The sequence below is a fragment of the Hylobates moloch genome, unplaced genomic scaffold, assembly GCF_009828535.3.
Source record: "Hylobates moloch isolate HMO894 unplaced genomic scaffold, HMol_V3 SCAFFOLD_37, whole genome shotgun sequence".
Classification (NCBI taxonomy): domain Eukaryota; kingdom Metazoa; phylum Chordata; class Mammalia; order Primates; family Hylobatidae; genus Hylobates; species Hylobates moloch.
In genome coordinates, this window is record NW_026652312.1 from 1900519 (window position 1) to 1913135 (window position 12617).

Here is a 12617-nt window from a genome sequence, read left to right on the forward strand (position 1 = left end):
CAATCTACCCTTCAATATGTGTAAAGAAAAGCTAGAACGGTTTTATTTGTTAAGATTATCTCTTAGCCTGTTCCATTAATAGATTCTGATACTTCATCTTACAAATATATTGTATTTATTTATTTTTTAGGACTATTGAACATGATATTTGATTAAAATACTGGCACAGACATTAGGCAATAAGCTTCTGTTCTGGCTCTATTTCTAGAAAACTATTATCTTGAAAATTACTCTATTAGTCAAATTTCACTATGGTTACCTGAGGAATAAACATTCTCAAAATCCCAAGAGCTTCTAACAACACATATTTACTTTTCTCTTATATTGTATGCTAGTGGATCTGCTCCAAGGCTATGGGTGAGGTTCACACATGCTCCCTGCAGCTCTTATCATTCCAGCGCCCAAATGTGCAGCACCCCTACCTTCTATTCAATTTATATTTTATAGATTTTGTGATGCTCATGTGATGAGAGGCAAGAACACAGGGAGCTGGTGAGAATTCAATGCTCCATGAAGCCCCATCTCAGACTTGTTGCAATGTCACTTCCATCCATATTCCATTGACAAAAAACAGGTGAGTGGTGAAGGCCAACATCAGTGAGATGGGGAAATAGGGTTTTCCCAAGCAGGGGAAAAGGGGGAGGAGAATGAATACTTGTTGAACAGTAATGCAATCAACCTCCATCTGTCACGTTCTCTTGTTTCCTTTCATATACATAATTGACTCACTATTTCTGCTCAAAAGGAAGGTGATATGGTTTAGGTCAATGTCTGTGCCCAAATCTCACATTGAAGTGTAATCCCCAATGTTGGAGGTGGCGCCTGTTGGGAGGTGATTGGATCACTCAGTAGAGTTCTCAGAAATGGTTTAGCACCATTCCTCTAGCCCTGTTATCATGATAGAGTTCTGTTGAGATCTGATTGTTTTAAAAGTCTGTAGCACCTTCCCCTCCTCTTTCGCTACTGCTCTGGCCATGAATTGCCTTCCCCTTCACCTTCTGGCATAATTGTAAGTTTTCCTGAGGCCTCCCCAGAAGCCAAGGAGATGCCAGCATCATGCTTCCTATACAGCCTGCAGAACCATGAGCCAATTAAACCTCTTTTCTTTATAAATTGTCCAGCCTCAGATATTTCTTTATAGCAGTGTGGGAATGGGCTCACACAGAAGACACTGAAAGTCTCATCTAATCATGGCACCAGGATGTAAGTACATGATCTCATGACAGTCTCTGCATCAAGTCTAAGTGTGAGTCTGTTTGATTTTGAGACTGATGAAATATAAAGACAAGTTATCTACCCTCACATATACCCTAAATACAATTGTAAGACAAAGCAGGTTAATCACAATAAACACTCCATCTGAAAATAGGAAGAGTGGGAGACGCAGAGCAGTCACTGGCTCATGAAATTCTGAAACCTTGCTGGACAAATGTTGCAGACATCCTCTGCACTGAAGTTAACACCTGTTTTTGTGATTAGGCCCCAGTTTGTCTTCCTGCCAATGGCTCCTCAGTCTATTTTCTCCATGGCTCTTTCAACCACCTTCTGGGAAGCCCTTTTGCTTTAGTTCTTTGGTCAGATCTTAAGAGGCCATTGGGGTTTCTGACATTTAGGGTGGCTGGGATGCCTTCTCAGCCTGCCTCCTGGCCATGGAATTGGCACACAAGTGTCAGTTTGTGTTTAATATAGTGATATTCTTTTTTAAAAAAAAATCCAGGCTAGCAGTAGCATTAAGTAATCCAACTTGTTCAGAAAGTTTACCGACTTATGTTCTTTATTCTAGGGCTGTAGTCATACCAAAATTCTTTTTGAGCCAGGTATCTGTCACTAGACTTAATTACAAGTACTTCTTGCTTATCAACGCTCTCAGGGACCAAGTCCTTTGTCACTTTTCCTCAGACATTTTTTTTCCAGCTGAAAGGAATTATTGGAGGCCACAATCTGAAGTTTTAAACAAATGTGTGATTGACATGCACCTTGATTTGTTTTTGCTCTGAGGTTGTGTCTTGAATAGCAATCAATATTTATGGCTCAAGGGATTTCTCAATTTTATCTTTTACTAACAGAAATGAGAGACTACTTCATTCTCCAGTCCTCCAAGATTGCTTAGACTCTCTATATAACCCTCCATTCTCACAAACATTATAGTTCATATCTGAGCTTGTCCTTTGTGTATTAGCTTTAGAAATAGAGCAAATGGCAACAAACTCCAAACACATTAAGTGCATGCTTAGTCTCTCATATATTCAAAAGCACTTAAAAGTTTAGCCAAGTATTTCCCGATCACCTACCATAGGTTGTCATTTTTCCAGATTCCTGTAAGTTTCCTTTCCACACAAACCAGCCCCAATCTAGTACTGGAACACTCAATTTCTTTGTTGTCATTGTGAAAAACACTTCATTTCTAGGTATTGATATTTCTAGTTGTAAATGAGTCTCCATAACAAAAAGAAAAATAAACAATCTCAAAATCTCAGTGGCTTTTATTACAATTACTTATGTCTTCTTCATATTGATCATTATTGGCTCTAGCTGTGAGCTGCAGCAGTGCTCGGGCCATGAGTTGAATTGGATTCAGATGTGCTCCACAAGCTAGCAGGACCTGGTAATGTCTTTTAAAGTCCAGAATTGTCAACATGCTAGTTCTACCTACATTCTATTGGCCAAAGCAAGCCATATAATAAAGCTCAACACTGATAGGATAGGAAAGTACATTTATCTCAGTAGCAAGAGAAGATGGAATATTTGTTGACGGGTAATACAGTTTACCACAGTTGCTAAACATCTTGGTCTAACTATGATGTCACTCAATGAAAAGAAATGAAGATATAGAAGTATCCATACTATGTGACTAATGATTAGATGCTTTTATGCTTCTACTATTTACATAATATTTGTAATAATAGTTTAAATAACTAGTTATTATTTTGAAATTAAAGCTGAAGCCTATCTACTCCTTTCTCTTCAGAAATTTCTTTCTTAAAATACTGTCCCAATTTTCTTACTGCTAGCACATATCCTGAAGTGAGCATACAGTAAGACATTTAGGTCTGTATAACACGAGTTATATGTAACTCAGGATAGCAGTGGGAAGTGATAATAATTTCTTTACCTGCAATATCAAAACATATAAAACTAAATCTATCTCACCTTTGGACAAACTTCAACCTTTTCCACTCCATATAGTGCTACACTGAAGTGTATTTGGCAAATATGTTGCCCTTTAGTACTACTGTAATATTGTCAATCAACTAGGTTTACCTTGGCTTTCCATTTAAGAAATACGTTTTTCTATAACATGAACCAGGTATAAAGTAAAATCTCTTCAACCATCGAACCTGCATTCTTTCTTCCCAGCATCATTAGCGGAAAGTTTAGAATTCTTTTGAGTTACAGAAATTTTTAGCTTTTATCCTTTGGATAATATTTACATACACCAGTCAGACTTAGAGCATCATCCCAAAGCCTACTGCTGAAAGGAAGGTGTGAACAAAGGCAGAATGTGCTTCTCTGATGAGGAATTTGGCTTATCCAGTCTCAGCACCTTTAAAAATATCACTCAGCACCTGATAGTCATTTCAGAATGTTAACAGATCTTTGGCAGTCTGCAATAAGCAACTATATCAGTGCCATTAGCCTTATACATGTGTCCTATAATTCAGCCATTCTATGACTATTATGTTATCTGTCTGTCAGATTTCATAACTGTAGGGAGAAGGGTAAAAGATTCAATGCTTCTAGAGGAATTTTATACCAGCTTCTCATGTCAGTTGTCTGCTTGTTCATTTTATAACAAGCTTAAATTCATAAGGAGGGGTATAACTACTCTGAAGACAAAGACGGGGGCCATTGCAAGGGTTGGGACTGTCTCTCATTTCTTCAGGGGCACCATGTCACTTCATTCACTCATCGCAGCAGTTGGACCTGCCCTGGGATGTCAGCCAGAAAATTCTAGAGAGGAAAGATGAAGTATATTGCACAGAATTCTGATTCTTAGGGATATAATCTTCATCTGAAATCTCTTGGTGCATAAATCAAAGTCAAGTCTAAGATTCAAGGGTGATCTAAGACTCAAATACATTAGTCTCGGATTCTCCAATGTAAACCTCAATTCTCTACTATTTTCTTCCACTTTTCATAAGTAAGAAGGAAGACCTTTGCCTAAAAACAATGACAGAATAGTACCATGAGATAAATATTTAAGAAGGAGCACCACACACCCCAATAATAAAATGGCTAAAATCGAAAGCACTGACAACATCAAGTGCCGATGCAGAGCAATAGGAACTCCCATTCATTGCTATTAGAAATGCAAAATGGTACAGCTGCTTTTGAAATCAGTTTGGGAGTTTCTTCTAAAAGTAAACACACTTATATGTATGATCTAAAAATTGCACTCTTTGGTATTTACCCAGATGAATTGATAACTATGTCTATACAAAACCCTGCAATGAATATTTATAGCAGCTTTATTTACAAGTGCTAAAACATGGAAGCAACCAAGATGTCCTTCAACATGTGAGTGGATTAATAAATGGTGATACACCCATTTAATGGACTGTTGTTCAACAATAAAAAGAGATGAATTATTAAGCCATGAAAAAGCCTGAAAGAACCTCAGATGCATATTGCTAAATGAAAGAAGCCAATCTGAAAAGTCTGCATAATGCATAAGTCCAACATATTGCATGATAGAAAAGGCAAAACTATGGAGACAGTGGTCACCAGAGCTTCACAGAAAAGGAGGAAGGAGTGGATAAAAAAGCAGTGAAACTATTCTGCATGATTCTGTAATGATGGAAACTTGTCATTATACAGTTATGACACAACACATTGTACAACACAAAGAGTGAACCCTAATGTACACTGTGGCCTTTAATAAGTAACAATGGATCAAAAATGGTTCATTAATTACAACAAATGTACCACACTAGCAGTACCCAACCTTGCTGGCACTAGGGACTGATTTTGTGGAAGACAATCTTTCTATGGACCTGGGGTGGGGTTGGGAGGGAGATGGTTTTAGGATAAAACTGTTCCACCTCAGATCATCAGGCATTAGTTAGATTCTCATAAGAAGAAAGTTTACAGAAAGCTTTAAGTTTACTTTCTGCAAACTTAAAACTCAAAAAATTAAAGTCTATTGATGTAAGAAAAAGAATTTAAGACCATAGAGCTGTGAAGCAATTAGGTTACAACAAATGGCATCATGATTTAAAATTAATTCAACTAATTGCAGAAGTTATGCATGAAAATAAATTTCATGACACGTTACTTTTTATTTTAAAACAATTCTGGATTTATTCAAGAAAAAAGTTAAAAAAAAGTTGTGTGAAAACTGACACTATATTTGTATTTAAAAGTCTTATATTTAATAATATATAGTTTGCTGCACCCATTAACTAGTCATTTAGCATTAGGTATATCTCCTAATGCTGTCCCTCCCCCCTCCCCCCACCCCACAACAGTCTCCGGAGTGTGGTGTTCCCCTTCCTGTGTCCATGAGTTCTTATTGTTCAATTCCCACCTATGAGTGAGAACATGCAGTGTTTGGTTTTTTGTCCTTGCGATAGTTTACTGAGGCACATGGATACATATGTAACAAACCTGCACATTGTGCACATGTACCCTAAAACCTAAAGTATAATAATAAAAAACACACACACACACAAAAATATATATATAATTTGTTTTCTAAAGAATATTAACTTAAATATCATATTTTAAAAGCATTTTATAATTTTAAATATTATAAAAAGTAAATATTCTCTTTTAAAATAATTTTTAAGTTGAAGACATCTTGAGTTACCCTTAAACTGCCTTCTGGCATTGGATTAGTTATAGGTGCTAATTATCTCTTGCCTAGAATACTCATTCATTCATTTGTTCTTCATACATTAAGTACTTACTATATGCTAAGCATTGTCCCAGATTTAATGAAGAAAATGTGATGAGTTAAATAAAGCAGTACCTCTGACCTCAAGGAGCACACAGACGCTAATGAGACAGAGTAGTAGACTTTAAATCAAAGTAGGCTTAATTCTGTAACAGTCAAAATCTCAGCAACTGAACAATATTGAAGTCAATTTCCAATTTATATCACCTTTTAATGTGGATTGATGTATATGAGGTAGGGGGTGAAATTTGTTGAAGAGAAGCTTGCCTCCATGCGGTGACTCAGAAATTCAGGGTCTTTCTAGCTAGTATCTCCAGCTTCAACATGTGGTCTGTTGAAAAAAAAAAAAAGTTGGGAGAGAAGGGAGAAAACGAAGGTAAAATGTACAACACTGTATATGGTGTTTTACTTGTAGGTACAAGCCCACTAGCTGTGTACATCACATGGCCCCAACCTAACTAGAAAGGAGGGTGGGAAATAGAATCTTTCTATATTGCCAGAAGGAAATTGAATGGGTTAGTAAAGAACACAGTGTTTTCCTGTCACACAGTCATATAAGAAAATATTTACAATATAATAATATATATTTATATAAATATAAAAATATTTACAATATAAAATTGTATATAATTCACAATACAATGTATACAATATAATATATAATAATATATAATATTTAAAATATAATAAGAAAATATTTACAATATAATATAATAATATTTACAATATAACAATATAATACAATATATTGTAAATAAGTTATATTTACAATATAACGTTGGAGGATGTTATAGCTTTCCACCAATTTTAACACATTTTTGCTTAAAAGTTTCTTTTTATTTTCTCAATCTTTGTCTAATATCTTAAAGTTTGCTCTTCTAAACAAATTCATTCTGGCATTTCCTCACATCTAACCTCCGTTTCAAAGTTTAAGGTACATTTTTCAGTTACTGTAGTAATGCCACCACTACAAATGACCTCCAGGTGACAGTGTTAAAGGATATTTGAAAATCCTGAATTGTAATAACACTATGTGGTAAAATACAGCCCAATATCTCGAAATCACTCAAAGACAGAGACCCATAAACAAATTCACACAATACTGACTAAACATGGATGGAAGACATGTCTGTTTGCCTGCCAAATTGGTGCCACCGTGTGACGATAATGCCAACACAGTTTACAATTTCCTCTGCCTCATAGTTTTAAACTTATGTAAACTTGATGAATATTTTAAAATTTTATCAGATTCTCAGTATTACCAAGTGTGATATTAATGTTTTTAGTTACTATTTTTGAAATCACATAATAAACTTAGTATAAAATGTGACCAAATTTGTAAACTGGTTTTTCAGTAGCACGATAAGCTACAGAACAATCTGTGATAGATTCTCTGTCTTTAGCCACTTCTACCTCCTTCCCATTTTCTGTGGGTAATCCATAGAGAATTATAAATAAGAAGCACAAATCTCATCATGTTACTTCTTTCAGTAAAATGTTCAATACTTCTTCACCCCACCAACTCGATTACCTATAGGAAAAAGGCCAAACTCTAAAGATTTTAAATATAATTCCATATAACAAACATCTAATGAAAATCTGCCAGATGCCAAGTGTTTGCAAGAAACAGAACTGAAAAACTCTTTACAATCTTTGCAAACCTTATTTTTCCATCCGTTTTTTTTTTTTTTACCACTGTCCATCTTTGGCTCTAACATACTTAGCGGTGAGTCATTCCCTGACCACAAGATTTTTTTTTATCTCCTTGCCTTTGAGCATGCTGTATCAGCCAGAGTTTAGCGTAGTAAACAGGCACTGCAAGCAGAAAGGCATCTATCACAGGAAATGAAATGCTTATAAGATGATTAGAAGGGCGGGTGCAGAGGGAGTCATGGGACTGCTACTGGACCGATGAGCTCAGAGACACACTTGATGCTGACAGCTAGAGCCAGGTATGCTGATTCTGTCTCCTGCAATTACTATGACTGCCTTTAGTTACAATAGACACTGGAACGTTAAGTCTAGCTACTACTTTAAACCCTAACATCTCTTTATACTCTAAAATCTCTGTCCCATCATTTGCTAGTTAAAAAGCACCGAATACAAGGTTCCTACTACACAGCCACATTCCAAATCTCACAGCAATGCATCTAATTAGCATAGCCTACTTTGCATCCAGACTTTGGCTACCAGAAAGTGTAGGAAACATAGTTTTTGATCTCTCTGCCACCCATAGTTCCCGAATGCACATGGAAGTAAGAATGAATGCCGAGCCGTATCCAGAACGTAGTTTGTTTCTAATGCCTTGATTGCTTTCCTTCCCTATACGATACCAACTCCAACATCCAGCTCTAGTATTTCCTTCTGTGTGATGATTTTCCTGGCCTTAAATCAGGATCACAACATTGCTCAATTCCTAGTAGTACTGTTCTCATAGAAGATATTGCATAAAAGGAATATATAGAATGTCTTGGGTTCTGAGTGAATGGTGCCCCCTAAAATTATTCACCATAATAACCCTGCTGTAGGTCAGACTCCTCTCTGCTTCCACAAATGTACTGTGCTGTGATATTTTGTTCTTGTTGACCCCAAAGAAAGACTGTGAACTTTCAGAAAGCAAAGCCTGTATCTTATTCTTATTTATATATTTCTCTTTTCTTTTTGCTATGCCCTAGTGTACAAAAGGCACCTTAAGACGTGTTTGTTAAATGAGTTAGTGAATGAATGTATGTAGAAATGAATGAATGAATCAGCCAAGCCCTTAAAATACTTCTAATTATAGATTTTAAATGTCATTTTTGTTTTGGTATCGTGAGAACAAAAAGACGACTTCTGGAAACTTTTGTGTATTTGGAGGAAAAGTTTTGCGAAATTTTAGGTATATAGAAGGTTCTTTTTAATCACTTATTTTAAATGTCTAAGATGATCATTTGGAAAAAAAGCAAAAATACATAATAATTTATATTTGAGAATTACCAGTTGTAAGTCATGTGTATTATACTTAGTATTGTTAAAGCAAACTAAATATGGCCTGAGAAGGACTCCATACTTCTATATTTGAGTCCTTGTGGACAAACTGTAACCTAGCTTAATAGGTAGACAAGATTGAAAACCTAATTTAGGAGTATGTGCCTGTAACAATAGCTGAGTCTTGGTCAATCCCAGCGGCCATACTTCAACCACTCATAGACTGCTAAGTGTTCAAACGGTGTTCAAATAAGGCAAACGCCAACCTGAAACCAATCCAGCTATTTCTGTACCTCACTGCCAATTTCTGTATGTCACTTTCCTTTTTTTGTCTATAAATTTGTTCTGACCACAAGGCATCCCTGGAGTCTCTGTGAATCTGCTGTGATTCTGGTGGCTGCCTGATTTATGAATCATTCATTGCTCAATTACACTCCTTTAAATTTAACTGGGCTGCAGTTTTTCTTTTAACGTATATATGTATGATACTTCATGGTCATGTGCATTTTTTTTCTGTTTAGGATTTAGAATTAAGCTGGGAACAAAGAGTAGTACCTTAGCATGACTGGCAAAAGATATGATCTCTTTAGAGCTTTGTTGTTACTGAAACTCACTGGGACCATACAATGAGAAATGGGTTTCACTGTGGGAATACGCACAGACAAGAGCATAAATTGAAGCTGAAAATCAGTCAGTTCAAGCAGCTCCAAGAATGGCCATCTCCTGTCTCTCTACCTGTTTCTCTCAAGCACATGGCTTCATCACCTCTCTCTTGCTTTCTGTCCATTTGCACTTTTCTCCTCTTGCCAAATTTTAGACTTTATAAAATTATAGAGAAGCTTTATTTTCTGCCTATTTACTCATATTCTTCTTCCTCAAAAGTCTGACTTGCCTAAGATCTTCATGGTTCTGACTAGATTTTCATGGCATCTCTCTCTTAATCCTTTCAGCTGCTGCTATCTGATTCTGGTTCGCATTCAAAATCTTGAGAGAAAGACCATGATTGGCCCAGCTTACCTTTTCACACTAGATTACAGCATAGGAAGTTTTCATATCAGGACTGTGTTCTCAGCCACTACGAGTTGGCTTTTCTTTGAGTTGCTGCTAGAAACATTCTAAGGATTCCATGAACTTTGGCCTATCCCAAACCAATGGGAAGATGATTTCTCGTAACTCCTTATGCAGTCAGGAATTCCTTCCCACAAACCTGTTTACCACAATTATTTGTTCCCAGTTATTTCAGGTGCATAAAAGTGCTTCGTTGCTATGTGGCAGACAGTATCTAGGTCCTTAAGCAATATGTAGTAGAGTCAAAAATTGTGAAAGATTTGAGATTTTATCCTGCTTGCAAGCTATATTAGGTTGCCATAGTTTCATGGATATGCAGAAGCACAGTCCTTCCTGGTCAGAGAAAAGGAAAGTTTATTACTCACAGCAGTAGCCATAGCCTGAGTATCATCATTTTCCTGCCCCAGTTCCATGAGCCTCAGTTGCCACAGGTCAGTGTGACTAGAGCCAGTGGTGCCTGCACACACGGTGGGTGGTGTTATAAGAAAAGATTCTCTGGTTTAAGACATTCTAATTATTTGTAAGACTGAAAGCACACCTGCACACAACCTTTGCTTGGGAGAGAGACATTATCTTTATTATTATAGTGGACAACAAACAAACCTGCCCTCCATCCCAGTGGGAGATACTATCTCTATTTTCCAAGGACTTTTGCTGTATAAACATCTGTGAAAAGATAATCCAATATAAAAGCTGTCAGAGCCTCTGCTTGTGAGATATTCATGAGAGACCAGGAGAGAATTTTCTTACATCAGAAGCTTACTCCTTCATAGCCAAAGAGGAATGATCATTTATCTTCATAATTTGCGTAACCAAATGACAAGTTTAATTAACTTTTCTTTTTTTTCTTTTTTTGTTAATAGCAGGCCTTACTCTCTTTTTTCTTTTTAAATTGTTAATAAATTATAATCATAGGCTGACTCTCTTGATATCAAATATTATTTTGCTCATCAATAGAAAACATAAATTTGCATCAAAATCTTTATTTGGATAATCTTACAATATTCTTTTGATGAATATCTGCTAAACAATGTATTATATGAATTTTTGTTTTTATTCTAGGATTTTGCTAGACTTCCAGCAATTTATTAAAATAAATGATACTAATATTTAATATTGCTTTAGATGGTTTATAAAAATAAATTTGCATTCCTAATTTTTTCTAGACTTCTTAGCAATTTATTAAAATACATGAGACTAATATTTAATACTCATATAAATGGTTCATAAAATAAATTTGCATTCCTAATTTGTTGCAATGAAATTTACTATTTTTATGCAAAAATGTCTTATTTTATAAAATAGCAATAAGTAAATACTTTTATTGGCATCTACTAACAGTTTGCTGTCTATGTAGCTATTTTTCTGTGATTTGCAGTAACTTATTTTAAAAAAAAAAAGAAAACATTTTTATAGATGGAAGCTCCCTAAAATTAGACTTCTAACTAAAACTATGCATTTTTTTCATGTAAAAATGCCTATTTGGAGCAGTAATACAAAAGCTTATATTCTCATTCATGGAATGGAATGAACTAATAAAAATTAATAAATAAAGATCTTTCTACTGGGTATTTTTGAGTTAGAGGATAATATTATTCCACAGGCATCATGGCTACTGAAAAGTCACATATTTTTGGTTTCGGTGGAACACAAAAAAGCAACAAATCTTGCATTAAGGAGTAGAAAAGATCTATGGATCAAATTACTAACTCTTAAAAGAGAAATAAGCTATTCATATTGCTATGAAAATCACAAGGAAAAGTTCTATATTAAGATACTCCCAATGCTTGAACAAGTTATTTTCTATTATACAGTGCTTTCCTCATCACTTCAATATGAAAAATTATTTATCAAAAATATCCAATCTATTAATATTCAGAATAAAAATATATTATTTAAGGAAATATAAATTTTGAAATAAACAAATATGCATCTTTATATTATCTTAGGAAAGTGATGTTAGCCAATTTCCTGGTAAAGAAGGAAAGAAAAGTGAAATATATTGAACCCTTATTATAGATACACTAGACCTTTTCATATACTCTTAACATAAATACAACTTGTAAAATAAATACTATTATCAGTAGTTTTAAAAACAAGGAAATAATATCTCACTGCAGTTCTCATGGCTACTAACATGCCAAAATTCACACTCAGGCCTTGTCTGCCTCCAAAGCTCCTGAATTCACACAGAGTGCTGAGATTCATATTTAGGGAAGAGAAAGACAAAACTAATTCACATAAAGAATATCATAATCCTCCCTGCTTCATTTAATTTGTGATGCATATCCCTGTGATAGAGCAGATTAATAAGTAGATCTTATCATGAGCACATGATAATTCAGAACTTCTCTGCATGAAGAATGTATTCCTGCTGGGTTTCTCTATCTTTTTGCAGGTAATGTGTAGGTAATACAGGCTCCAGAGTCAAGCTAAATTTGAATGCTTGCTGCACTGTTTAACAGCTGTGTGACGCTGGGCACATTAGGAAAACTCTTTATCTCAATTTCTTATTTGTAAAATGGTGGTAATAAGAGTAATTTTTTAATTTTGACAGTTGTTGTTGGAGTGAAATGAGATAATACACGTGAAGCAATTTTAACATGCCTGCACAAAGTAAGCGTACATGCCATCTTGTCATTATTCCACTATTCTCATATACATGCATACATGTGAAACCTGAATG

General features: G+C 35.2%; 1 protein-coding gene across 1 annotated transcript in view; it reads left to right on the forward strand.

The window, feature by feature from the left end:
• The first annotated feature begins 564 nt into the window (after window positions 1-564).
• LOC116463464 (platelet-derived growth factor C) overlaps window positions 565-12617 on the forward strand; it is a 268783-nt gene continuing 256730 nt past the window's right edge. Inside the window, exon 1 of the mRNA XM_058434654.1 lies at window positions 565-574. The gene's annotated coding sequence lies outside the window, so the exon portion shown is untranslated. The remainder of the gene's footprint in view (window positions 575-12617) is intronic.